The sequence below is a fragment of the Lepisosteus platostomus genome, chromosome 19 (assembly GCF_059453375.1).
Source record: "Lepisosteus platostomus isolate fLepPlt1 chromosome 19, fLepPlt1.hap1, whole genome shotgun sequence".
NCBI classification, from domain to species: domain Eukaryota; kingdom Metazoa; phylum Chordata; class Actinopteri; order Semionotiformes; family Lepisosteidae; genus Lepisosteus; species Lepisosteus platostomus.
The window spans coordinates 18,530,988-18,558,847 of NC_142629.1; the positions used below are offsets into that span (position 1 = coordinate 18,530,988).

At 36.3% G+C, this 27,860-nt stretch overlaps 1 protein-coding gene and 1 long non-coding RNA gene across 5 annotated transcripts in view; one reads left to right on the forward strand and one right to left on the reverse strand.

Moving 5' to 3' along the window:
• The window catches only part of elfn1a (extracellular leucine-rich repeat and fibronectin type III domain containing 1a), a 165,938-nt gene extending 139,037 nt beyond the window's left edge, over window positions 1-26,901 (reverse strand). The window contains exon 1 of one of the 3 annotated variants that reach the window (XM_088612414.1): window positions 26,163-26,901. The gene's annotated coding sequence lies outside the window, so the exon portion shown is untranslated. Of the gene's footprint in view, window positions 1-19,396; window positions 20,083-20,256; window positions 20,816-26,162 lie in introns of those variants that run through there. The other 2 variants (XM_088612416.1, XM_088612415.1) reach the window with 2 other exon arrangements.
• The window catches only part of LOC148645331 (uncharacterized), a 124,876-nt gene that overhangs the window by 88,515 nt on the left and 8,501 nt on the right, over window positions 1-27,860 (forward strand). For both annotated transcript variants that reach the window (XR_015928297.1, XR_015928298.1), the window contains exon 2: window positions 4,799-4,869. This is a non-coding gene — a long non-coding RNA (uncharacterized LOC148645331). The remainder of the gene's footprint in view (window positions 1-4,798; window positions 4,870-27,860) is intronic.

Genomic DNA, 27,860 nt, shown 5'->3' on the forward strand with positions numbered 1-27,860 from the left:
AGGATCAAAGTTCTCTTAATTGAATAGATTATTTGCTTGATCAATAACTCCCAGGTGTTCCTAATCTTTAGCTGCAGTTGACCTATAAAAATCCACAATTACAAGTCATCTAACTTCCAGGACCAGGTCTTACTACTGCTCTTGTCTCCCCTTTGAATACTTCAGGTAAGATCCTGGCTGATAGTGTTTTTAACATTAATTAACACCCAGGTGCTTATCCATGTTCTATTAATCTCACAATTTAAAATAAAAAACACAGAAAAATTGTATCAACTATGGTTCCATCTTCTCTAAGGTGGTCTTTAGTGATGACCCCATTGTTTCCTTCAAGGTAAAGTGCCACAGTTTGAAATTAAAGGCAATTTTAGAATGTCAGTACTCAAATGTAAACATTTCTCTCATGTAGGCATTTTGAATGGCTGGATCTGTATTTGAAGTAAAACTTTTTTCATACTTTCATTGCGTGTGAAACATCTTTCTTTGCTTCATTTTAATCACAGGGATTTTTTTGTTTTGTTTACAAGGCATACCACAATGTGTTGTGTCCAACTTTATTACAGTGTAATCCATCATCAACCGAAAGGTCACTTAATTTTAACAAGCTTTGCAGTGGGTTGCAGTGTTCATTATACATCCACCCAAAAATTTTTTTTCCCCTGATGCGCAACAAAATGTTTGATGAAAAGAGGTGACATTTTTTAAAAGGCAAAAAAAAAATCCCCGTCACTGGCTTAAATCAAACCTTGTTCCCCAACTACAATGAATCGCTCCGTGCCTTGACCTCATTGCACAAGTCCCCCAAATGAACAAAAATGGAAGGATCAACATGCTAATACCTAAAGGACTTCACTGAATTGCTACGATTAATCACTTGGACACTCTAGATGGATGCTACAAATTCTCCAATGCTCTTATTGGGAAGTCATTAAAAATTACTGCAGAAGGAGAGCGATTAGCCAAAACTCTATGAACAAGAAGGTCAATTTACTGTTTTGAGTCAAAAGCCCACTTTTACCATATGTATGTATTGCAGAAAACCTAGCTGTAATGTGAACTATTTTGCATGTTTACCCCACTTTCATAGAGCACACTACACTATAGAATGTGTGTTGTAGCTGTGTGTTGTAGCTGATGTCAAACTCAACATTGTGAGTGAAATTTACTTCTATCATATACATTTTGTACATGTATTAATGAGCAAATTACTACACACATGTACTGAATGTTATAAGGTACCACATCCAGAATATTGATTGAGTCTATAAGACTGGTGTAAACAACTACATTTGTGTGAAATAGTTAATGGGTTTAAAGAAAGTTGACTCTGGAAGTGTGGCTTACAGTATGTGAGGGCAAGATCAAATGTGATCAAACTTTACTCTGCTGCCAATGTGCGATTTGATAACATTGTTTCCTATAACCTCATAGCTGATGTACATTTGCAAAGTAACAAGTTCAACACAGATAAAGGAGAGCTGTTAATTCAATTCTTTCTGTATCTTCCACTCTATCAATTGAAAAATCACTTACCTTGTTGTATCTTTTTCTGCTACTTTGACACAGTTTCTAAAGCAGTCTTGACCTTCAAACCCTTTTACTGTGTAACGATAGGCATGGTTTCTGTGACAATTTTCTTGCTATTAACGTGATACAAATCTGTGCAAGTACAATACGTGCAGTTGTATTAGTTCTATATTGTTAATACTGATACTAAACATGGGAAATTATTAATAAATGCCTCAGTTACACATTTAGTCTGTAATTGTGATAAATCTTATCTAAGACCTATTTCCACATTCTATTTAAATGTGTAAGAAATACTCTGATACATTTTAAAAGTGTAATATGTGTTCTCTAAGTGAAGCAGAAGTTCTGCGTGTTTACCTTCAAAAATCCAATTTCAAACAGGACCAAAAACTAGTTACTTCTCCAACACCCCCTTCCCCAGTAACATCTTGCCATTATTTTCATGAAAACCGCAAGGTATCAGACAGCTCCAGATCCCTTGCACTGCAATATACCAGCACACATCAGTATTCTGTGTTTTTGTGCACAATTTAATCACGGTGATGGCTGTAGAGAGGTAGTTGATTAGAGGCATTAGGAATCAGGTACAGTATCAGCATATTTGTGCTTCTAACTAGCATCCCAATAGAAATTTGACATTTTTTCTGGTTTAACTGGCAAAGCATATCTGTTTTTTATTCAATTTATTCTTAATCACACTCTGTCCTTAATGTTTTTAAATCTGGGCAACTTGCAGTACTTGTCCCCCTGCTGTATTTTAGGGCTTTCTGATATGTCCACACAGTCCATAGAGAATGGGAAAGGTTTGCTGCTGGGGCAATTTTCTATTTGCTCTTCACTTCCAGATCTTCATAGAAAAAAAAATAACTAGTAACTGCAATTCAGACACTCAATCAGAAAGCAAATATAGAAATTATTTCTTTGAAATACATTTCCTAAATTATTTAATACAATTTTGCTCCATAAGAAAGGTTGACTGTGCAGGGTTCTAGGTGTTCAAACAGATGTGTCTGTTCTGAGACTTCTAAAGCATTACTCCTTTCACCAAATGGTGCTGTAATAAACTATACCATCAAACCAAAGCACTAAAACACTGGCTGTAAATTGTTGCACAGCATAAAAATGTCCCAACGCTAAAGCACCAGGAAAAACATATGTTGTCGTTGTAAATTTTGTACTAATCATCTCAGATAAACAACATAACAGTCCAGTGCTGCACAGCACTTGATTATGAAAAGTCTTTTATCCCTGTAGTAACTGGATGAATAAAAAGCTAACCCTGTGCATGTAATATTATATTTACGGATTGCAGTGGCTTCTCTCTGGCAATTTATTTTCATGCAAACTACATGTGACAGGTAACCTTATATTAAAGCATCAGCCAAATGCTTCTTGGGAGGCTCTAATGGATATATTATATATCACACCAAAGCATTGCATTTAAAAAGTCATCAGTTGTTTGCCTAGCAAGTTGCCTACCCACCAGCAATTGGTGTTGGTTTTGTCTTGTTCTTTAATCAATATTGAATAAGTATGTGTTCTGAACACTGTTCATATCCGCTCTTCTAAGCAGCAAAAAGAAGAAAACATAACACTGGAATATCTTTTCACTGAAGAGCTAATTCCCCTGATTGTAAAGACAGCAAAAGAAATACAGTTAGCCATTACAGCATTTGGCTCACTATAATAATACAGTTATTCTTAGCTAAGACTTTAAGAAAGAAGCATTTAAAAAAGGAAACCATGAGTAAGCTCTGTGGCTAGAAACGATGTGAAATTTGCAGTTTGGAAGCATTGGTTGTACTGAGCAAAATGCCTCAGAGAACACTTACTGTATGAATGAAGGTTGACCCAAGTGAAGAAAATGACAACACACCCTGATGTATCGGCTTGTAAATAGCATTGAGGCATTGAACTTCATTTAGTATTCATTTAGCATATCAGAATCTAAAACAGAATGCATTTGTAGTACTTACTGTATAATTCTACAGTTTATAATTATATTCCAGAATTACCAAATGTTTGGGTGGAAACAACTTACTTGGCACAATAATACCCCTTTTCTTAGAAAAGTTATTTTTTATGTTCTTTGATGTAGTTTTTCCATAAAATGAAAACATTATCTCTTTTCACTTTTCATTATGTTTCTCGTATAGAGACCACAATTCTACAGGTTGATCTGTCTGAATATCTCAGCCGGGGCATTTAAATAACTATGCAGCTATGTAAGCATAATCCAATTACTCTCCTTGGATGTGATCTTCAAGGCATATGAACCTGTCCACATAATAAAATATTGATTTGTGGTACATTTATGATAATAAGATAATAGAAAAAATGGCTAGCCCTGAAATTACTTTGCAAAGTCTTCATTAAGGAAGAAAGGAAAGATGGTAGTATAAAGATGAGTGCAATCACACCAGTATGGGAAATCTCTTGGTTGGGAGCCAAAAAAAAAGATAAGAAGTAACAAAGTTGGTTTCAAACATTTCATACTCATGTCTGCTACTGTGATCAATTTACTGTGACTATTAAAATTAATGGCAAGACAAGGCATCCACTGAATGCGTATGCTAGCTAGACTGCACTAGTTTATATTTAAAATGTATTTAAGTCTTATTCATTCCCTTTTTAAACCATTTACACCTCAAAGAGGTGCAAAGAGAAGTGATAGGGAAGAAAAACATAGAGACTAATTCCTCTCATTGCAACCCTAAAGGTTATTCTTTTATGGGCACAGAAATCATTTCAGTCCAGCTGTTTATGATACTACTGTAGCTGCTGAACGATGCAAGGCGACAAGAAGGGCTTTCGCTTTTCCACTCTGTGCCATGTGCATCCGATTAATTACCACGAAGGGCAGCACACTCTCTTTATTTGTTAATGCCTTTATAAAGGTGTACAGTGCTGTAGAGTGCTGTGGTTTTTAAAAAGAGGATTCCTCAAAAGCAAAACACTTACTTTCTGGACTTGTTTCCAACAGCATATATTGTTTGAAGTCAGTATCGTCAGTTGGTAAATGTGCACAGTTTAAGACAGCACGATCTCTTGCTATACATCTGCTATAGATTCCTTAGCGCTACAACTTGACCTTCTGCAAGGCGCTTTAATTTCTCTAATCTGTCATAATGTGCAGTGCATCTGTGTCATCTTAGTCAAATGATGAGCCGGAGCATTCAACACACCAGTGTAATGCAAAGAAAATGGGGAGATGTAATAAGCCTGCTAAGCAATCAAAAGAAGAAATAACGTATTGATCCTCTCTTTGCAGCACTGCCATTTTGACCGAACCCCATTGGTGGTTTAGGGATCTGAACCCATCTGGAGTCCACACACGAAGAGGTAATCTATTACTGCTCTGTCATTTGCTTTTTGATGGAAGGTATTCCAGAGGGACGAAGGAAAAGATAGGACGAGAGAATGGAAACAAGTCAATAACTGCATGTGCATAGTGTGTTTACCATCCAAACTGCACACTCGAAAATTGATGGAAAATGAACTTATGAACTGGTGATTTAACATAGTATGAGAGAATAATATTAAAACGTCTTCTTCCTCTCTTCTCAGTTTGATATCTAAAGTCAAAGTATGATGTATATACTGTACCTACACACAAAGCGCTGTATGTAAACGCAAGTTCATTTTATTACAGTAGTCAAACATTTCTAAAAATATTAGCCTCAAAGGTATAATATTCTTTCTAGTAAAATTGTATATCTAATGTACTTCATGACTAAAGATATTGTAATGGGAAAGGATCAAAGACAAAATGTATGAAATGAAGATGCGCATTTTTGTGAGTAATGGAGAGATTTGAACCCCATCACGTTGGAACATAAGCAAACGAGTGCATGAGTCTCAAACTGTTGATGTTTTTTATCCTAAATTCTGACAAATTACTGAAAAGGCGTTAGTGTTTTCCTTTAAATATTTTTTTTTTATTTTGAGCAAAACTGACTTAATGAGAACAAATGACATAAAAGCAGAGCAATCAAAATGAAACCTGGAACCAGTAACTGCACTGTTCTGGCCTTGTACCTCATACGATTTGCACTTAGCCTCCCCAGAACTACCTTAATTATTTTAGACTTTGCAGTTTTGCACTACACATCCTCTTGCTCCCTAAGGATCTAATTACCATGATTAGTTTTGGGACTTTAATATCTTCTTAGTTAACAGGTTACACTTTGCGCTGATCTTTTTTATAATGTATTGCTTCTTCATGTTTTTATTATTAGATCTTAGTTTAACTGTGTTTTATTACTATGATGATTCCCAATAATCTTGTACTCATGGCTTGTGGCTGATACAGAACTACTTGTGTATAATATTAGACTGGAGAACATTGTAACACGAACTTCTCAAGTGGAGAGAAAAGTGTGCAGATGTAGAATAAACAACACTACCATTGTCTCTAATATATCTGTTCCCAGATGATTTGTATGCCTCCCAGAGAGCAAGGGAATAAAACATCGTGGGTCAAGGGCATGCAGGAATACAGTTCGGTTTTCTGTTTCTGCTTCAACCCAGGGATATAAGAAAAACACAAAATCTCTGCCACGCAAAGCATAGATGAGATTGATTCAAGACTGACAATAATAACTTAAGTATACAAACAAGGCTAGTGTTCATCACCCTCAAGGTTTCTGCAACTGACTGCGCAACCAGAACAGAGTGTCTTGGAAACTGAAAAAACAAGAATTCTGTAGTCTTGTACATGTGCTCGGTGAGCAGCTTACTTCCAGAATCTTCACTTAGAGCCCATACTGCTTTAACCACATCAGATTCAACTTATTTTATAGTGCCGATACTGTATGGTCTCTTAGCCAGTCAAAGCACTCTAACAGACTTCTTTGGAGGAGACCACAGCAATATGTTAAATACCTTTAGACCCATAATACCTGTTCTCGAAATCTGTGAGCATGTGACACATCAGATATGACAGATACAGTACATCAGTTATGTGGTCTGTGAGTCTTTTGGTAATAAACTTTAGCACAGCCAGGAAGATATGAACGGATTCTTCGGCTATACTGTATGTACTGTAGCACGTCCACCTATGAAGTATGTATTTGAAGGACCTGTGTACACAGGGACGTGATCAGTGAGGTTATGGTCAGACCAACATTATGTTTTTCCCCCAACCGCCTGTGTTTTGTTTCTTTACCTTCATAATTACACTTCCCCTTTTTGATCTGATTTTTTTCTGTATTAATCCACTGGCAAATCCAGTTTAGCCTGAGGTCAAGACATGACCATTAATCTTTAAACACTCCTTGAACAAGCCTTTGGGCTGTTGCAATTTCCCTGTCTGGATAGAAGAGGCATTACCAGTGTCTTTGAACAAGCTGGTATAATCTTGCCTAGATTTTGTGTAAATATGTCATATTTTAAATTACCAGCAAATCCTGTCCGGCCCATTTTTGAGACTGATGCTTAAGTCTATAGGCAAATCACTTGACTGTTATTTAGGCGTAACTGCTAACTCTTAATTTCTGTTTTATAGTACTGCTGATTTCTCCGTCACTGGTAGCACGCACACATTTGTTTCTCTGTTTGTGTTTACTCACCGCCCTCACCAGTCTGAGCCAAGCTTATTACTCCAGTTTCCTCTGCTGCATCACAGTCTATTCATTTTCTTAGTGAGGTAATTTACTCCCTATTGGCAATATAGGAGGTAACTTTAAACTGAAATATAGTTCTGGATTCTATTGATTATATGCAATGCAACCCAAACTGTCATACTGTATGTCTAACAAAATCAGAAAAAGAAAACAAATCTCCAAGGCCTAATGGCATGCTATGAACTGTTGCTAAAGAAACAAGACATGTTATTCATAGGCTATTAACTAACTCCAAAACAAGGATAATACTGAGTCAATGAAAATTTGTTAATGCAGAGCCCATCCATAAAACTGAAAGGGTGGCGTAACTAAAAAAGAAATTATAGACCAAAGAGTCTTACAGTATTTCTATTACCTGTAATGTTATGAAAACAATAATTACAGCTGAAGTACTGGATCATTTCTGGAAACAAGATTCGAGAGAACAGACTGACAGAGGGTTTAGAAAATGTACAGCTTGCTTAACTTGCTTGTGAAGACATCATTAACAAACAACAGCAGTATACACACACAGAGTATATAATATGGTATATTTAGGTTTTCAGAAATTTAGATTCCCTTATAAAAAATATAAAGCAAAAAACGTAATTCAAGGAAACGTATGTGGCTGGATTAAGAACTGATTAATTGATAGAAAACAATACAGATGAGTGCAGGGTGAGTGCTACACGTGAGGTTAGTAGCAAAAGGATCAATGGTAGCAAATATAGATTGGCAAACGTGCAGAAGCTTCCAAGGACATTGAGAAATCTTTGGATAGAATTCATAACTAAGAAGGGCTGGAATATGATGTTTAATATAGTGCCAGGTTTTATATGCAGGTAGAGAAACTATATACAGTTCATACAATGAAAAGCAGAGCTTGCAATGACACATATTTTGCAACTTCTGAACAATACAGAGAAGCGAAACAAATGTTAGGATAAATGTATTATATACATTGCCTTTCAAAAGTATTAATATCCTTCTTATGGTGTCCCACTTTGTGATATTACAAAAGAATGCATACACATTTTTTGTACCTAATATTTTATTCAGAACCTGAATGTAAGATAAGTTACAGTAAATGTCAACAAAAGCTAAAGAGAAAGAACTAAAATACATTGATTGCATAAGCATTCAGAAACACGAACTCGATACTTAATGGAAGCAATTACAGTCACAGCTGCAAGTCTTTTTCAGGTGAAGGTCTCTCCCAACCTTGCACACTGACTTGGTGAATGTTTTCCCATTTGTCTTGGCAGACTTGCAAAATCTCTCTCAATCTGCTTGGGGATCACTTATAGACATCAGTTTTCCAGTCTGTCCATAGATTCGCAATAGGATTCAAGTCAGGGCTGGGCGACCCAAGGACATTCATTTTACTATTCTTAACCCACTCCAGGGTAGCTTTGGCCTTCTCCTTTGGATCACTGTCTTGCTGAAGGGTACACTTCTGCCCCAGTTTTAGGTCTGAAGCTAGTTTTCCTCTAAAACATCCTGATTCTTTGCTCCATCTTCGTTCCCATTACTCTTGACAAGCATCCCAGTCCTCGCTGATGAGAACAGAACTACAAAGTTGCTTGACAATGGCGATGATGTTGATTGCGAGATGGACTGTGTGATAGTCTCAAAAGCAGTCATTGAAATTTACAACAAAAAGTTCCAGGTTTTATCACGTGACCACAAAACCTTTTGCGAGTTTCCAGTATGACTTACATACTTTGTTGTAATCCCAATGCTGGATTTGAGATGTTTTTTTTTTCACTTCCATACATGCCTTCTTCTTGGGATAACCAGGAAATTGTTCACCCATTGACATTTTCTCCCTTCTCAGCCACTGAGCTCTAAATCTTTCCAAGTCACCTGCGGCCTCGCAGCGGTGCACTACTCACCCCTAACCAGTTTCCAGCATCCTATAGTTTCCAGTTCCAGTTGTGCCCCCAGTTCATATTTCACTGTGAATTCTGAAGAAATCTTCTGTATTGATTTTGTCAGTCTCTTTGAGGATTTTTAATATTTGTCTCATAATATTTATCCCCTTGTCGTCTTCTCTGTTCAGCACTAAAAAGGTTCACTTTCTCCAGCCTCTCAGTGTAGGATATTCCCTTATGCCCTTAAACACATCAGGTTACTCTGGTTCTCTGGACTGATTGCAAAGAACATGGAGGCAAGAAATGTACACAGTATTGTAATTGAGACCTTACTGGAGAATTATTGCAACTTTAACATGAGGTCCCTTGATTTAAAGTCCACGCCTTTAACGGTGTATGCTAGCGTTTTGTTTACCTTTTCAATTGCTTCCCCACATTGGCTCAAAGATGTAAATGGTGTGTTTACATAAACATCTACATCTTTCATAAGTATCTTCTTTTAGCTCAGAATTTCCCATTTTGTATTTACAATTTCTTTTTACTACCCTTTATGCAACACCTTGCACTTGTCTATAAATCTTTTGGAATTTCTTCGGATGCTTCTACAGTGCTTACTTATCCTCCTGATTTGGTGTTATCTAATATTACAAAAATGGCCTGTTTACTTATTATTCTGGAATCTAATAGGAACAGCAGTGGTCCTAGTACACATCCCTGTGTTACTCCAGTAATAACATCACCCAATTTGAGTTTTCACCCCCTTACCCTTTCTTTTTAATAAATTATTTTCAATCCAAACCCAAGCTTTCCCTGAATGCCTACTCGCTGCAATTAAAAATTAATCTTTTATGGGGAAATTTATCCAAAGCCTTTCTGAAGATCAAAATATGGTGGATGGTATGCCCTATGTGTGCCCATAAGCGTCGTTGCTTGTTCAAAGAATTCTTACAAGGTGGTTAGGCAAGATCTTCCTTTTCTAAATCCATGTGGACTATTTCCTAGTATTATTTCCATATACTGTAGGTGACTCTCTTGTTTAATTATTATAATTGTTTTCATCACATTACATGAAGTATAAGTAAGACTTATAGGTCTATTAATTACTTGGTTCAGTTTTTCACCCTTTTTATGGATGGGCACTAGGAGCTATTCTCCAATCCCTGGGCACCACCCAGTCTTAAGTCTGAAGTGACTCTTGGAAGAGTTGCGTTAAATGGCTTCTCTCATTTCCTTGAGCACAGCTGGTAAGGTGCCATCGGGCTTCTGGGGAATTATGTTCATTGTTGCTAGTACCCAAAACACTTCCCCCTTTGCCAATACTATCTCATACAGAACTACGTCCTGCTGTTGACTGATACATGTTGTGGATTGGCCTCTGTGATTTACATGTTTAGTATATTAGCTATTTCCTTTTATACGTGAAAAATGTGGGTAAGCTTTCCATACGTAAACCACATTACAATAGTAAAGACTCCACGTTCCCGACATAAGAAAACCAATGTATACAGTACAAGGCTGGTACATTTCAAATGTGAACTAGTATGAATCACTTTCAATTTGTATAACATATTTTCTAGTCTTGTATTACATTTTATTTTCTCGTCATTTGCCATCTCATTACGGTAATGTACTTCTGCTCATGCAAGCTGTGATTGCGATTGTATTACTCAGGCAAGGCTCACCCACCTCTTCATCCTCCATTATTGTTTTATTTACAGTACAATTTATTCAGCCCCAAGTACATTTGAAGAGAGAAGATGTTAAAACAATACTGTGCTAGCAGTTCACTTGGGTGAATATACAATAAAATAATCCAAAAGGTAAATGTAATGTGATCTTGGTACTACAAAATCTGAAAAAGAGTGATAAACAACACCCCAGAACAATAAATTGCCTTCCTGTTAAAGGTAAAATCATTTATTTGGGCATGATAGTACTATAGCATCTCAGGGACAATAAAAATGACCAAAGCAATGATAAAGCATTTGAGGTTTGTATCATATTTAATAGCTTTTATTTGGTACTTATGTAGGATTTGCTTTGAAGATACCTTTTGTAAATATATATTTAGGCAATGAAACAACAGTAACAAAATATGGGAAAATGGAGAAAAGTGAAAGACATTTCATATAATTGTCTTTCCATTGACTATTTTCAGTAATTATTTGGGCAAAACAGCATGGTAACTGTCTCTGAAATCTGTGTGTTTGTTACTTTTATCCACAAACAAGTCCTACCAATTGCTAAAATGAATGACCATGACAAAGATAACAATTGTTCTTATCCAGCAACCATGCCTGTGTACGTTTCATCAGAGCACGTTCTTTAAAAAATATCAAATTGTGTATTATTTCCTTCCAAATTCAGAAGCTGAAATAACCTTCAGTTCTTCTCACCTGAGATCTTCAGTTTTGTTAGTAGTTAATGATTTGACTTGACTTCTTACTGTAACCCATTGTGAAAGGATGGGTTTGGTATCAAGCACAGACCAGACACATTGCTAAAACTAATAACCTCCCTGCCTGCAGACCCAAGGGCAGTTTGTTGCAGTAAGAGTGACAATTGTATGGTGCCCCCAAGGATGTCATTCAGGACAGCTTTCTTGGCAAAGGATAGAGTCCAATCCTCAAGCTCAACTCACACCATGATCAGGGCCGTGTACTGTACATTATAAGTCACCTGGGAGTTCACCCGTTATGATTTTCTTACTATTTAATAATCAAGAGGTCTGCTATTAATGGGAAAAAGTGCTTCACTTACCGAATAAAAACGGTCACTAAAATGGTGCTATTCACAACCAGTGGCAATTTCATATAATTTCTAATGCACCCCTTGATTAATATACTCCTTAAATTAAACACAAGTGACCAGATTGTTATTATTATTATTATTATTATTATTATTATTATTATTATTATTATTATTATAGGTGATAAGATCTATAAAGCAATACATCTTGACAGAAAAATCCCACATACCAAAATTTGAACTTGAACCTCACAGAATACAGTAGGAATTACTTGCCTTTCCATCAAAGTCCTACATGTTGGTCACCTACGACTTGAAAAAGAACCTTAAAAACTCATTGACAATTCTCTTGAACAAAGGGAGATGCATTCATTGGCGCAATTATAATAGAAATAGAGAAACATGAATGAGTCACCGCAGCATTTCTGAAAGAAGCTCAGACTTCTAGTGCTGTTCTGTGTACCTTCTGTGAGATATGATCTCAATGATTTTACCGTCTTTACTTTGCTAAATTGAAATAAAACAGTATCTGAGAATGGAGGCTTAAGGCATACCAGCTTGGCAATTTGACTCTTATCACTGAGTTACAGCCTCTTGTGGAACACACTGAGTCCTCAGCCTAATGTATTTGGCCTTTCTGTCACTTCCCATTTGTCTAAACACAGCAGACTGCTGACAATGTATGTATCTGATGGCTAGTTTGATCTGCAGTGTTTTACATACAGTATAGATCCACTTAATAAAAATAAGCATTGTCTTATAGAGAGATGTCTACAATAGTAAGAGTTGACTGAGGCTCAGAGAGTGGAATGCAGAGGGTCACCCTAATGAAGTCAGTGTCACAGGCAGGCTAAATGTTTCCTTGAGGAATAATAGGATCTCTCCAGATTAACCCACTTTCAGAGACGGTGGATTTTTGGAGGACATTGAAAAAAACAACTTAACCACGCCCACCACAGTAGAGTTTCTGAGGTATGATACAGTATGCAATCTATTTACCTTTATTTCGATATTAACTGAACAATTGAGAACAAACAAATTACTGAGAGTTTAGAGCTGATAATGTTTTGAAGTAAGGGATAGACAAGGTATCAGAGAAAACTTTATTACATGTGGTATTAAAGTACCATATTGTTTAAGATAAATGTATTTCAGTTAAATCAAATATCAAATGTTGAAACTATAACTACTCTCACTGTGATGATGAAAGTAGGGGCTTTGTTTAAAGTCATCTGTTTGAGTGGAAATGAGACACACTTGGCTTAGTGGAATAAATTACATCCAATCAATGCAGTGAGATTTCACAGAAAAGAGCATATATGATTAGCTCTTAGGGTAACTGCTCACTCTCATGGATTAGAAATCTGGTGTATATTAGCAGTCAGAAGGAAAGGGCATCTAGTTTGTGACAAGGCACCTACAGGAATGGAAGAGATAATGTGCTCAGAATTAGAGAGTCTAGAAAGCACTGGTGTAGTCTTAGCCTTAGAGAGTGAAGAGAGTGAAGGGCTTGCTATGATGATGATGATTAAGAAGAAATGATTAGTAACAGAAAGATAAAGAGTGATTTATAAGTCGAATTAATTGTTAGTCTATTCCATTGTTAGTTCATAAGGCTGTCATTATGGAAGGTGTTTGGTTCCATAAAAAGTGGATTTAAACAGAGAACAGGAGATACTTCTTGACCCAAAGATTTCTTGGAGTATGAAACAAGGTATCCAACTTGTCTCCAAGAGGTATCCTCTCGAAGGAGGCACTATGGTTTCTTTCAAAAACTTTGTGGACAAGATCCTTAGCTCATTTAACTAATGACTACCAAACCAACAAGATAATCCAAATAGCCTCCTCTCATTTATAACCTGAGGTTCTTAGGTCACTTGAAAGAGTAATATTTACTTATTAGAATGTCCTGGAAGATCTTCAGAACTACTGTACATAAATTGAACTTCAAACAAAAAAATGTATTCTTCACAAAACAAGGGGTGCCTCGTAAGAAACTGTACTGATAGAAACGTACTGATAGTTTTGAATTTGATTGAAATTACTAGTGCAATCACAGATCAGAGACATTCACAAAGAGGAAACAGATATACTGTATTACATAGAAATTAGTTCCAATAATTAAAGGAATGCAAATGCAGAACTATTTGGTCACTAGAATTCTCATTCGGCTAAGGTGGTGGTTTTCTTCTGACAACAGCACTAATTGACAGGAGGCTTAAACTTTCTTTAATGCAGTACAAGGCAGACAGCAGGGTACCAGCTAATAGCAAATATCCCAAAAGTGAAGAACTAACCTAAGGCCTTATACTTTGAAGGCCATCCAAACCCTTAGTTTGCCATTTCTTGGCCTTTAATCGAAGGAAATCACACAGCAAAAAGAGAAAAATGCCTACTCCTGAATATTGCTGAATTGTAAAGCTCTTTCATCTAGCAGAGCTGTGTGTATCTTAACTAACTATGAAAACCCCAGCTGGTAAAATAGAGAAGTATCTTTTGTGGCTTGTTCCTTTTGTAGTGCAAGATGAACCAAAACATATGTTCTGAGAGTTCTAAGATAAGTCTTTAGATCATTCTAATCATCTATTCGTTTTTAATTTGTGAACTTCAGCAGAATACTTTTCACAGACTTTGTTGGCAATACTTACATTTGATGTCGAGAAATAGCTCATAGCTGCAAATAACAGATTCATATTTTGTGTGCAGCTTACAGTACATGAAGTCCATGGATTTGCCTAGGTAAAACAGATGTTGCTCCTTCTTAAAGATCAGACTCATTTGAGGTACAAGTGAATAGGTTTGAAAAAGACAAATTGAAACCATTACCATAACGATTGATCCCTACAGCTAAGCAACATACAGTAGTTACTAGGATTAGGGACCTTGCTTGGTCAGAATGTTGTAAGTTTGATCCTTTGTTGCATTTCCAATATATATTTTACTTAAAAAATATAGAAGATCTTGATTTTCTCTGTTTACTGAAATAAGCACGTTTTCTCAGGAGCAACAAATTAATCATAGGCATTGGTAAATACAACAGAAACAGTACTGCTACTGGCCCTCAATACTATTTTCTGATACTGAATATCTTTGACCCTGATTTGCACCGGATGTCTGAAGGTAATAAGGGTACATCATGTTTGTTGGGATTTTGTCCTGAGTTTCAAAAGTTGAGATGTAATGTTTCTCAAAATAATCCTGTGCGGCCTTCCTTTCTGCTCATTACCTCAGCCTCAAAGTCTCCGCTGTCTCTTCCAAAGATGAAAGGGAAACAATTTCCTTTAAATAACTTGGATTGGGAATGATGGCTTTGTAAGGTTGGATTTGAGGTTTTAATGATCTACGAGGCATGTCCCGCTGTGGCTAGGCCACCTCATTTCAAAAGTAGAAAGCATGTTAATACACAAAGATACAGATCAGAAGAAAGATGGACATCATTAAGCTTCCTGCTTAAAGCCTTCTATTTCCCTTCCTTACAAAAGCATCTAGCATCTATTACTCTACAGAATTATACTGCTATCTCAGGAGCCTTGAATAATACATCTTTAAGGGGTTTTATTTTTTAGGGATTTTTAAAACTCTTCTGCAAGATCCCAGATTTGGGCATTAGGCCCACTAGATTTTAATAAATTTTTTAAACCAATATGATTTGGAAAATTCCGAGGGCAAGAGCCAAGTCAAAGACCTAAATAAATCATTCAGTAGACACGCCATATTGTCAGGATGTCAGGATGGTTATTTCTTGGTATTTTTATACTGCTCTGAAAACAGAGGAGTCCTGTTTTTTTTTTTGTATTGTTATTTTACTCCATGTGAAAGCATGAAATTCAATAGTGAAAGAATTGTAGATACATAATTCAGTACCAAAGTATTGTAGCATGGCACACACTGGCCCTCGGGTTCTCATTACAAGGTTCTATGGATATACATGAGTATGTTTGCCATTCATGTGGACCAAATATTAAATGGCTAATATGTGCTGCAGAAGATTGATTCAATTGCTATTGTAGGTGATGGATAGCATTACTTTGAACAGCCAGCATTTGTTGCAGTGGTGTGTTGAGAACGAGATTTCTCTGGATTGTGTAGCTCAAAAACAGCAACATTTTCATAACACACAGAACACAATGATATTGCTTTTTGAAAACAAAATTGCAGAAGTACATTTTTAGTTATACAATATACAGTACGTGTCTATATTCTACAGTATATACTGTATATATCAAGCGTGCTGACAACTTTCTATTTCTATATTCTCTTCACAATGGTGAAGGTTGAGTTACAGCACATCTGCTCAGAAGTAAAAAGTGATAGGATGATTTCAGGTTCCTGCTGGAATCCATTATTGAAAGTAATTACAGTATATTAACTTCTGTTTAACAACTGTTGTCACAGGATTTTCTTTCAAGGAGCATAAGGCTCCAGATCTGATGTAATTCAGGAAATTGTATGAGCCTCGTATCTATTAAAGTGAAATGGTGATTGCTTCCTCTTGCATCAGTGATTTAAATTTTTATCATCTTTATACACCTGTACCTTCAGATCAACAAATTTGATGACTAGGCTAGGTGACTACAGCAAATGTTTAGTACAATATACAGTATGATATTTTTCTCCCCAAACTTTAAAATCTCAATTTACGCTTCTTGTAATCTGAAGCACAGAAATAAAACTTTAATTGAGTTTATTTCAATGTATATTTAGAGTACATTGGATAAAATGTTATGACTAAAATTATTATATTCCATTTAACCATTGATTTCTGTCAAAAATAATCAATGTATTTGTAATAGTTCTCACATCTTTTAAGATTCAAGTACATTACATTCTGAACTCTGACTGTATTCGTAATTAGAGTTAGAAACCTTTTCAATCTATTTCATTCATTTAATTAAACTGATTGAAATATATTGCATATTTTATGGAAAATGTCATACCATTTTGTAGGTGCAAAGTATAACGTAATATTTTGTACTTTGGGATACAGAGATACTTTGGGTATATTTATTTTTGAATATAAGGAAAGTAGATTATACAATACTGTCTGGTGGTGCCAATAATTAAAGAAAAAATAGGATCATTTCAAACCCAGATAAACTGTGTTGAGTTGTTCTCATAACGTAGCTTTAAAAGCATAATAAAGACTAAATTATAACCCCAGAGCAACAACTGTTAATTTTGTGCTTCACAATCCTAAGCCACAATCCATTTCAAATTAATTATAATTATAATTTAGGAAAGCTCTGTGTGAAATAAGAAATATATCAATAAAGTCTTAATAACAAATACCTTCCAGGAATTTTTAGAATATTTCTCAATATTACTGAACTATGGGAATCAATTCACAGTATGTAGACCAAAAGGCAAAATTTAGTTCCACCTCATTTAAACTCAAGTACTGTATCACTTTTGTCAGAAGCCATTTACTTGAGACTTTGGACTGAATTGTTAGCCCGGAGAAGACTGCAATACATAAAAAGGCAGTTTAGATTAAGTAATTGTTGAAGAATTAACAAGGGATGTTATAAAATAAATAGCAGATGTTTGAATTCCCAGGGTTAAGGCTCAATAAAAAAAACAGAAGACAGCCGGGCTGAGGATAAAACTGCCAGTTCTCTTAAAAGAAACTGAATCATATTCTGCCGTTTAGGAGGTCATTCAGCAGAATCAGCACCATGGACAGTAACTTAAGGCGCAATTCACTGCCAACACGCTAACAAACTCGAGGCACACAGCTGCAAATAAGCTCTTTAGGATATGAAGTATTTCCGGGGTTTTTTCCCTTCTTAATTCAAGTTTGAATTTCTGCCACGCACAGGCGAGCAGGTGTTTCCAGCTCCATTGTTGTTCTGCTAAAACGATGGAGTGAGTGAATAGTTGGAGTATCTGAAGTATTTCTTATCCAGTTGTTACACCTAAAAAACTATTAAACAAGCGTACTTTACCTATAAAACATCACAAATAAAACAAGTTTCAATGAAACCATGAGCAATACATACGGAAACAACTGCATTTAAGCGTTGCTTCTTTTAAAATATATATATATATCGTTTTCCAAATCTAACAGTATCCAAATAAGGATCACGAAAATATTATAGAATAAGAAATGTCGGTGTACAGATTTGAAGTTTATGTTTAAGGTTTTGAAAGTACGTTGTGCATACAAGGTTTGGGTACATTTTGAAAAACAAAACTAAAATGTTGATCAATAATAATAATAGTTTGGTGCTCTTCGTAACTGTGAAATGTAAACAGAGATCCAGTCGTATTTGTAGTGTTTTAACTAACTTGTTCAACTGGATATAGAAAAATTCACCACACAACGGATCACTATTTACTTTTGAAGACCACTTCTTAATTCTTATAAATGACGACAACTCCTACCATGATATTTATCAATGTAGCGCTAGCGTTTCAGTCTCCACCGTGTGTTTTCTAAGATACAAACAGTACAGAGTATTATTTCAGCTCGTACACCAGGAGCTGTTTTGCTACTGTATTAACAGCCTTAGTCTGATGGATACCCACCTGTCGTGCAAGGAGTAGATCGTTCATTATGGCTTTAACTGCAAACGCAAGCTTCAGAAATTAAGAACAAAACCATTACCTTTGTGATTTTCACTTATCTTTTATCGAGCACCTTGATGTTCTTTATTCTTGCCTTTCTCAATGAAAGACATTTGTACAATACGTACAGCAGGAGCCAAACCAATATTGTATACTTACCAAGTTTGTCAAGAGTTCAAGAATTTGTTCTTTGACCACACAGAAAGCGTTTTAAATACTGTTTGTCCATATTTAAGGAGGCCTAGCATAATAAGGTCTCTAAAGCAAGTGGCTATTCTTTATAACCACACTCTTTTGTACAATACTGTATATCTATGCATACATTGGAAAACGCAAACATACATTACATAGCACAGTAGTTTTGAATGCTAGATTTTTAGTGTTTGGTACAAAGCTGACTACTAAGCATGACTTAGAAATTACCTTCTACAAAGTCAACATCAAAAACCACAGATAGTAAAAGAGGTTTTCAAAACCAAGATGATCTCAAAAGCCCAATATGATTGAGACAAACACGGGACTCAAACACAAAGCACTTATCCGCGAATGATCTGTAAGTGATTTAAAAATTAAAAATCTGTATTTAGGATTCCTTCTTATTAAAGTCGTGTTTCCACTTTTGTTGTAGACAGTACTTGTAGCTGATAGAAAAACTTACACGCAGCATCTGATAACTTCAGAATGAATTCAGTGCCTTATTCCATCACCCTGTTTTAGTACGTTTCGGTGCATTTCAGTAAAATCTGTTTTTGTCAATGCTCCCTTCCAAGTCCTGTAAGTTTGAATTTAGTTAAAAACGTAAGCATTCATTATTCAATAATAAAACATTTATGTTTGAACTGACAGCTGACCTTGGCGGCTTTTTCATTTAATTATCCAACTCATTGAAGCATAAAACTAAAACGTCTTACAATTCCTAATTATCAGAACAAACATGTTAAAGCCAGTAAACAATTACCAAGTGATAAGTTGCTTTTGTACATCTGCGCATCTCTCACAACCTTATACTATATTTCCTACATACGTACAGTATTTCAATTCCCTTAAAAGTGCCAACAACAAAAACAATTTTCTTACCTTAAGTAGTTCTCAGAGAATTATATACATACAAAATATGTCAGCTTTTAATGTATGGTTGATGGTTCTAAGTTAATTTACAGTTCAGTGTGATGCTTTAGAGTCCTCGATCGATTTTCCCCTTCATTCCCAGAGCAGCGTTAAGCAGAGAATTAAGGTCGTTTACATTTATAGATCAATTTTGTCATTTTAATCAGGACAACCTCGAGTACAGATTTAAAGATTCGCCAGAGGACAACGTCGGAAAGGTAAAAAAAAAAAGAAAAATGTTCACTCGTGGGAAGGGAAATCCACGTGTTTGCTATCTGCTCCCATGCACAAATATAATCAGCATCGAGCCCGTGCAGTCCCAGCTTCCTAAAGATGACACAGATCGTCCATTCTTAACCTTCTGGAAACGCGTTTTGATTGGCACCGCGTAGCCATCCTCTTTACTTAAACCACGCACTTGCCACTATCCATTGATTGGTTTAATCTCAGTTCCTGCCCGTCCTTATTCCTTTAATACTTCAGCTCTTAACAAAACCACACTTATAAGTAAACTGTTTAGGATCTGAAAACGCATTCCAATTTTAATTCGAGGATCTTTCGCTCTGTTTCATCCTAGATATATTAGAACTTTTTCATAGGGAATCTATGCTATTGCTGGGTATAATTGTCACTCTTCAGATGCTGATGGTACAAACTACAGTAACAGCGTAACCATATACAGTAGCTATATCCAAAACACTATCGTGGTAGTGAGCCCTTCAGGACTTTTTTTTTTACAATTAATCGCAAAGCATTCATTCAGTCTCATGAAGCCTTTAGCGAGATAAAAGGAAAAGATAACATATAAGTTCTACCAGAAGAAATCTTACATTTCTGACCAGAAAGTCGCTTTACCGCTGGAATTGTGAGCTCCTCGTCCCATAGAAATGTAGCTACACAGCATTAATGTTGTATCGCTTTCGCTCTCCGTTTTCTGCTTCATCTAAAGCGCCGATTCCGTTTCAACATCCACAGCACGATCTCTCTCTCCTCAGCGAAGCTCCAAGCAAAGACAGCCAGCATACAAAACAGCTGACTCAATCTACACGCAGAAAATCAAGATAAGAGATACGGAGAAACTGACACAAGAGGAAATGTAAATGTAGGACTACCTTCTCCACAACCGGTACAGCACAGATAAATTTCCACGCCGAAGAACCCCCCCCCCCCACACACACACACATTCATACACACCCACCCCCGCTCCGTCCACACTATCGCTCACATATGTTACACATGCTGAAGCTTTTAGGTTCATCAGTCTGCAGTGGCAAAACCAATGGCATCAAACACAATCACTCCACGTTATATAACACGCAGACATAGAGAAACAAAGTGCTACTAATACTTCTGTTATCTTACAGACATAGGCCATGCGTGCTGTATTCGTTTGCATCTCATGCACGGAACGTCACAGGCTCCTAGCCTCTGGGGGTGTTCGGTGGCTCTCCTTGGAATAACAGCCTATATGTTCTTCATTTCTATCATGCATATCCCTTTCCAGTGAATATTGCTTAATATCTTCAACTATAAAGCATGTGGAACTAGCTTATTTGAACAAGCATGTCAGAACATATTTATCGGTGTTCTTATAATAATATGTATTCCATGAACAGTATAACTGCATTTACTGTATATGATGTATACAGCTCCTACTGTACAGCTCTATTGCCCTCCTCCCCGATGTTATAAAGTTGCATGAATTACCAGCTGTGGGCAATACCCTTGGCTGGTTGTCTTTAAGGCAGTTTGTGATCATTTCAAGGAGCTGCAACCAAATAATTTTTAATGACTCATTATTTTCCATTCTTTAAATGTCACTTTGAAATTAGCATATTGGAGTCACATTTTGAGCACTGCCGGGAAACCAAAGCAATAAGCCGTCATTCAGAAAACACTCCAAAATTAGTTCAAATTCACCTCTGCATTCAAGCGCCATTCATCGCTCTTTTTGCTCAAATTGGTATCGTTTATGCACAGTGGTAGTCCTTCGAAAACTTTAAAATGAATTTATATTAACTATTACTTCATGCACAGAAAACTTCTCAATATTTAATTAAGATCAAACTGGCAAGGGAATGTATCAAACCAACAGACGAAATTAACACATAGTTCAGAACAATATATCTCAGCTGTAGAACTGTGGGTACCGTCATTTTTCAAAGGGCAAATTAACTCGCATTTAATAGCAAGGTAACTGAAAGGTCATTGACACTTCAGTTTAATTTTATTCACTTCCGACGTGGTAATCATGCTGTCCATGAAAACGAGAGGCACTTAAACTTTTCATATCCAGCTTGCCATAGAGAAGCAGCCCTTCCTAAGTTAATAAACCAAAATACAGCAATAAAAAGTCTTTTGCAGGAAAAATGTCAAATCTGATAATGAAGATTACTTGGTGTGATAAATAATTACACATGCTTTACACGTCATTTATTTACCTACATATTATTAACTGTAAAGGATTCTTTTGAAGCATTAAGATCTCAAATCTGCACTAAATAAGAGTAAGTCAGTCATCTAAAATTCCAAACCAAAATGTTAAATTGATTGTTTACAACTACTGAACACACTAAAGCATGCAAACTCCCCACAGAACCTAGGACCCAAGAGCTAGGAGACAATAGTGATATACTGTATGGTTTGCCATCATGTCACCCTGTCAAAATACTGTACATAAATGCACATACAGTGTATGTTTGGTTTGTTTGGTTGTTGTTATTTAAAACAAGGGAAACAATTCTAGCAGCTTACATAATGTTTATGAACAGTGGAACATAACAAGAAGTTATAAATCAAGAAGGACATACAAAATGAAAGGCTTTTGCACTGTGGAATTATGGGTTATTCAAACTGTCAAGTAGCTCTTGATTAAGATAAATGGCAATATTCTAACAGCATGTATCTCTTATGACAACCAGGTATGATATAGTTCTCATCAACTTTCTGTACCAATTTGTACTTTAGCTCTTTCATGTTGACTTCATGAGTTATATCTATGCATTTTTCATCAAAGAAATGCATGATGGTTATTTCTGCAAACTAACTAGATAATTCACTTTCTGACTATTATCTCTCCCAGAAATTGAAGGACCCTGTTGTAACAGAGATGTGTTCATCTCTGCAGTGTCCAAAGCAGTTACGAAAGAGAGAAAACAATCAAAAAGGTGAAGTATACAGTATACTCAGTACCTGTCTGCTTTCTCAGCTCTGAGTTCTATATACAAGGTCGAACAAAATATTAAACTCTCAAGATTGTGATACCATTCAGATTGCTTACCCTGAGTGCAACAAAAAAAAGCTAACAAGTGCAGAACTGTTAGGTCAGTTTCAGTTTTGCCCTTTGCAGAACATAATGTACTGTAGTGAACACTGTCGTTTTCTCCAGCAATGCCCCTTGGTTTGGAACTCTAATCATGCTTTTGTAGGCCTGACGTTTGATTTTACGTTGGCAAAGTCAAATACAGCACATTCAGTCAGTAGCCACTGACTAAAATACTGTGTGAGCAATGTATAGGCAGTGTTGTGTCCTCTGAAGCATAGTACAGATTTCTATTACCCTAATTCTCAGCTTATACACAATAATACAAAAAAGAACTGAATGTGGTCCATTTAACTTTAGCAACAAGGGTTGGGGAGTCATTTTGTTGAAGATGATACCCTAGCATCTTTCCAAAAATGGTTTGATGCAATCCTCCGATCACTTTGCTACCAGCAACGAAATGACTTTTATGGGCAGAATGGCCTCCTCTCATTGGTAATACTTCTTATGTTTTTAGAAATGTTAAATGTGCACAGAAGGACATTGAATGACTACTATGTACTGAAGAGTTAAAAGACAGCAGATAGCATAAGCAGAGCATAGAAAAAGTCTATTATACATGGCAGATTGTATCAAAAGGACAAATGTCCTGATATCTGTGGGCTCAAAAGAAGAGTAGACAGCAGATTGCCATCACCTGACATGCGTATGTCAGGCATCTTATTCCACTTTATTTATGGAGATGTCTGCTCAAATTCCGCTTCCCAGTGCCACATCGCTTCACTGAAATATCAATACATTTTAAGTACCTTTGTAGCCGCTGAATCGTTACGTTAACAATTTAAACTTAGTTTGAAAATGAGGGTTTAAATAATTGTGCACCTTAGGGATTCCTAACATAGAAATGCTCTGTTGTTGCACATTTTGCCACCAGGATTTTGGGGGTCAACACGGAAACGGCACAGCTGTTTAAAGAAGACGGGGGGCTGAGTTTTAATCTGGTTACACACATTTCGTGATCGATTGTTTAATGTTATGGATTAATTAGTCATAATCTCCGTTTAAATTGGTGTGTAATTTTCTGAAGATTTCAGCGTTGTGTATAAATATGTAAATGACTTCAGCTCAATTAAGTTCTCATGACCAATATGACCGCTATTAATCTTTAAGAGGGACACTAATTACTCAAAATCAATGAAGTTATGCTTTTTAAAAAAAACATCTTTACCACCCATCATGCTAAAATAAACAATATGCTTCAACACCTTTGATTGTGTTGTGCTTTTTATCTAAGGGGATTCATTAATTTGTGAAAGAAGCACAGAAAAGATTAATCACATTGTTCATATCCCACAGATTTTAAATGTTGTTAAAACACAACTTGTGATGGAATATAGAATTGAACAGAATATATTTAACACATCTATTAGCAGTACCTCTCAAATGGCATATGCAGAGATGCAGAAGTAAACGCACCTTATGCAGAAGATTTTATTACGGCACCTACTGTAGATGACTAGAAACACTAGCAAAAACATCCACAAGAAATGCAATGCCTTCACAATTGCTTGAGAAAGAATCTTCATCCACTATTAAGCAATGGACTACTTTGATAATGCATTAAAATGTAATGAAGGTACTGTTTGTACAGAATGTGGAAATTAAATCATATTTTTAACTTTATGAAGGATGGAAGAGTGTTATAGTTTTACAATGTCTAAACCACTTCTACCTAAAAGTAGTGAAACAAAGAACAAAACTTGGTATTATGCACTTTTCAAAATGTTTTGAACATTTCATTTTCTTTAAGATTATAAAATGAAATTATTTTATTCAGATCCCACCTTACAGGCATTCCAGAGTTTCAAAAAAGATGATCGAAATATAATATATATCATCTTATAAAATAAACCCTCTCTGCGAATTTCTGTACTGCAAATGTTTCAGTGCAAAGAAATACAGCCTAATATATAAAATATGTGCGTATGATGAAACCCGGCTTCACAGTGGTATGGTAGGTTAAAAAAAAAAGAATAGTGGCAATAATCCCTTTGAACTGATCTCAAGAGACAGTTTACAGACTTTGACGGTCTAAAGTCGATAGATGTAAAATGTGCCTTACGTCACTCCAATTACGCAGTGATCTCCATACACTTAACCTACAGACTCATTTGTCATTATGTCTGGTACATCACAAACCATATATCTAGCCTCTTTTCTAGATACATTCTGATTGTTATTTGATACTTAGTCATCCAGTATGATGCAGCTGCTCGTTATGACGCCTGTCACATTCCGTTAAATACCCAAGCTCGTTTGTGCATATTGGATCCCCTTCTCTAGTAACTGTGTTGGCCTTGGATTTATTTCAGTGCAATCACGCTTTCATTACATTTGCAGCTGTAATGGTGGAACCTCAAAGTTTTGAAGCAGCCCTAAACGTGACACGACCAAGTTTCTCTTTGTACTGTCTACACACCATATACTGTAAGGTGTGTTTTAAGCACGCTTTACTCTTATTCATTTATTTTTTGTAGGTCATCAGAATGGTCGAATCGTTAATTATTACTCTTCAAGTAAACTCTAAATCGCCGCCCAGTACATAACTAAAAGCATGGCAAAACTCTTTTTTGAACATTTGTATAGGGATGTACTGTAAGAAGAGCCATTTATTGCTGTTCATGTCAAAAGGCGGACTCTGGCGGCAGCTGGTTCTGTTGTAGGTTGTAGAAAGTACTGAAACACCAGTAGGTAGAAACACGTTTCATTCTTGATTCAAAGCACTTGAAAAATTAACACGAACAGAGTGCAACTGCTTTTGAAACTGGGCTGATTGTTGTGGAAGGAAATAGAATGGATTTGGAAAGTGTGTCGATCGCAGTGATTCAATTTTAAATATACCCAACGATAATTACTAACACACCTGCCTGTTTAAAGTGTGCTACACTGTTTATCTGAAACATAGAATCATAATGGTAAAGTCATTTATAAGATACAGCCTCTTCCAACGCCCTTGGACGAGTTTTCTCAGAAATCTGCTCGTCTAAGAAAATAGTTCTCAAATAAAGTCAAACAGCGATCTCTGCTGGGGTATATGTTCTAAAGCATATTCTCAAATATATACTTGGAGGGCGAAACTGACATAAAACAAGGGTGTATAACGTTTATGGATATAAATCTATATTTTTAGCATTTCTGATTTAAATGCTATGTTGCAGATTGAATCATACGCTTGCACAGTTTAACACGGTAAGGGGCGGGTTTGAAATTGACAGCTCACTAAAACCGCTAGGATTGCACGGTTATTTTATATCGATACGTTAAAACAATAAATCCAAGAGCTAGATAGAACATCAAGCAGATTTCCTCGCACAGAAAATAGTATACTGTCTTTTCTACGGCACTGGCGAATACTAAATAAGCAACTGGATCGCACCCCTCAGCTGCAACATTACAAAGATTTTTCTGCCTTACCTTTTTAAATCAGGGGCGCAGGAGTTCGCAGGTGTCTCCGGATCCAAATCTGGGGCTCTCAGTGTCACTTCGAACCCCAGAAAATACTCAAGGAAGGCAGCAAATTTCTAGCAGAAAATCCAGGGTTGCTCTCGGCCTGAGAAGAGGGCTGCAGCTCCTCACTGCGTCAAGCAGGAAACTCAAAGATCCATTAAACAGAAGGTGATTAATTCAAGGCAAAACCCTGATTGAAAGCTCTGTTGCTCCTCGCCTTTATTTATTTCGAACAGCTTCGGAGTCGGGACTTTCCATCACGCACCGGCAGGACGTTTTTGTCTAGAGGATCGGGGGTGACACCACATTTTAATCGTTTTCAGTGGTTTATTATTCTGTTTTCTGTTCTAAAGCTGAATGGGGAACTAGACGGCAAACGCATGTTGATCCTGAAGTCTGCTTGGACGTGAAGTTAAATCTCATAATCAGATTGTTTGACATTGACAGTCTATAAATGGTGTAAGTTCAGCACAGATCCTTGGAAGGTAATTCCAAATCCCTCTGTCAGTGTGTAGCGTAAGACAAATCTTTACGTCTGTAAAGAAAAAAAACACGAAAGGCAGCAACATCCGAATAAACCCTTATTGCTCGTATTTCGCGGATTTTATTACAGCAATCAGTTCCTTGTGCTTCAGCTTTTACAATCACTTTGCTGTCAGAGTTGCTCTCACAGTCAAATTTCAGCTACAGCTTTATCTCGAAGTATGTTTAATACACTGCTTGAGATACACAGCACCCCGATTCCAGAATGATTTCATACGAACGCAAGCGAAGTATAATAATCTAAAAAGACAACCAGGTAGGATCATGACTAAAAGTGTTCAGTGCAATTGGTCAGAAATGACACTAAATTACAGTAAATGATCGATATGCACAATAACATAGTTAAAACGAACGTGAACTACAGTCAAATGGGTAATAGAAAAACTGGTTCTATCCATTCGTAGACAACGCCTGTGTATGCTTATCCATCTCCTTCCCTGTCTACATACTGTACATCCTGTAGCCGAAAAGAAACGTGAAAACGTATCAATGGAATCGTTTTTATTAAGCTGCGATAGCAATATCAATATAAATCTGGTTTGATGCACTTACTGACAGTCAACATCAGCGTTTCACCATGACTTCTTGCACTGGCAGAATAATATATTCAGCGTGACAAAGAGCGTCTATTTTAGTGTGCAAGGTGTTGTTCTAAAATTCCCAAACAATGCGATAGCTTTGGGAAGGTATTTTCCACCATTTGGATGAATATGACATTTAGGTTCAAAGACTAATGTAGTATTAAGCAGGTTTCCAGCAAGGATAGGCATGAACTACATACAGTATGCCGGCATTGCAGCTATATCTTTAGGTAAAAATTAAATTTTTAATTCAGAAGAGGAAACTGGAAGTACAGAACTGATATCCTATATATGCAACATGCAGTACAGTATATTTATCAAAACAGAAAAGGGTCTTCAGAAATTACAAGGATTGCTCATTGTTTACATCTTGCAGATAAATTAGTAAGCCAATGCTCTTACTTAACACGTCAAATAAATCATTACATTTACATGAGAAGTTAAATGGAATGCAATACATTAAGCAAAACCATCTTCCCATTTAATATGAAAACCAACATGGGTGATATTCATTTGACAACATACAGTACACAACATTAGA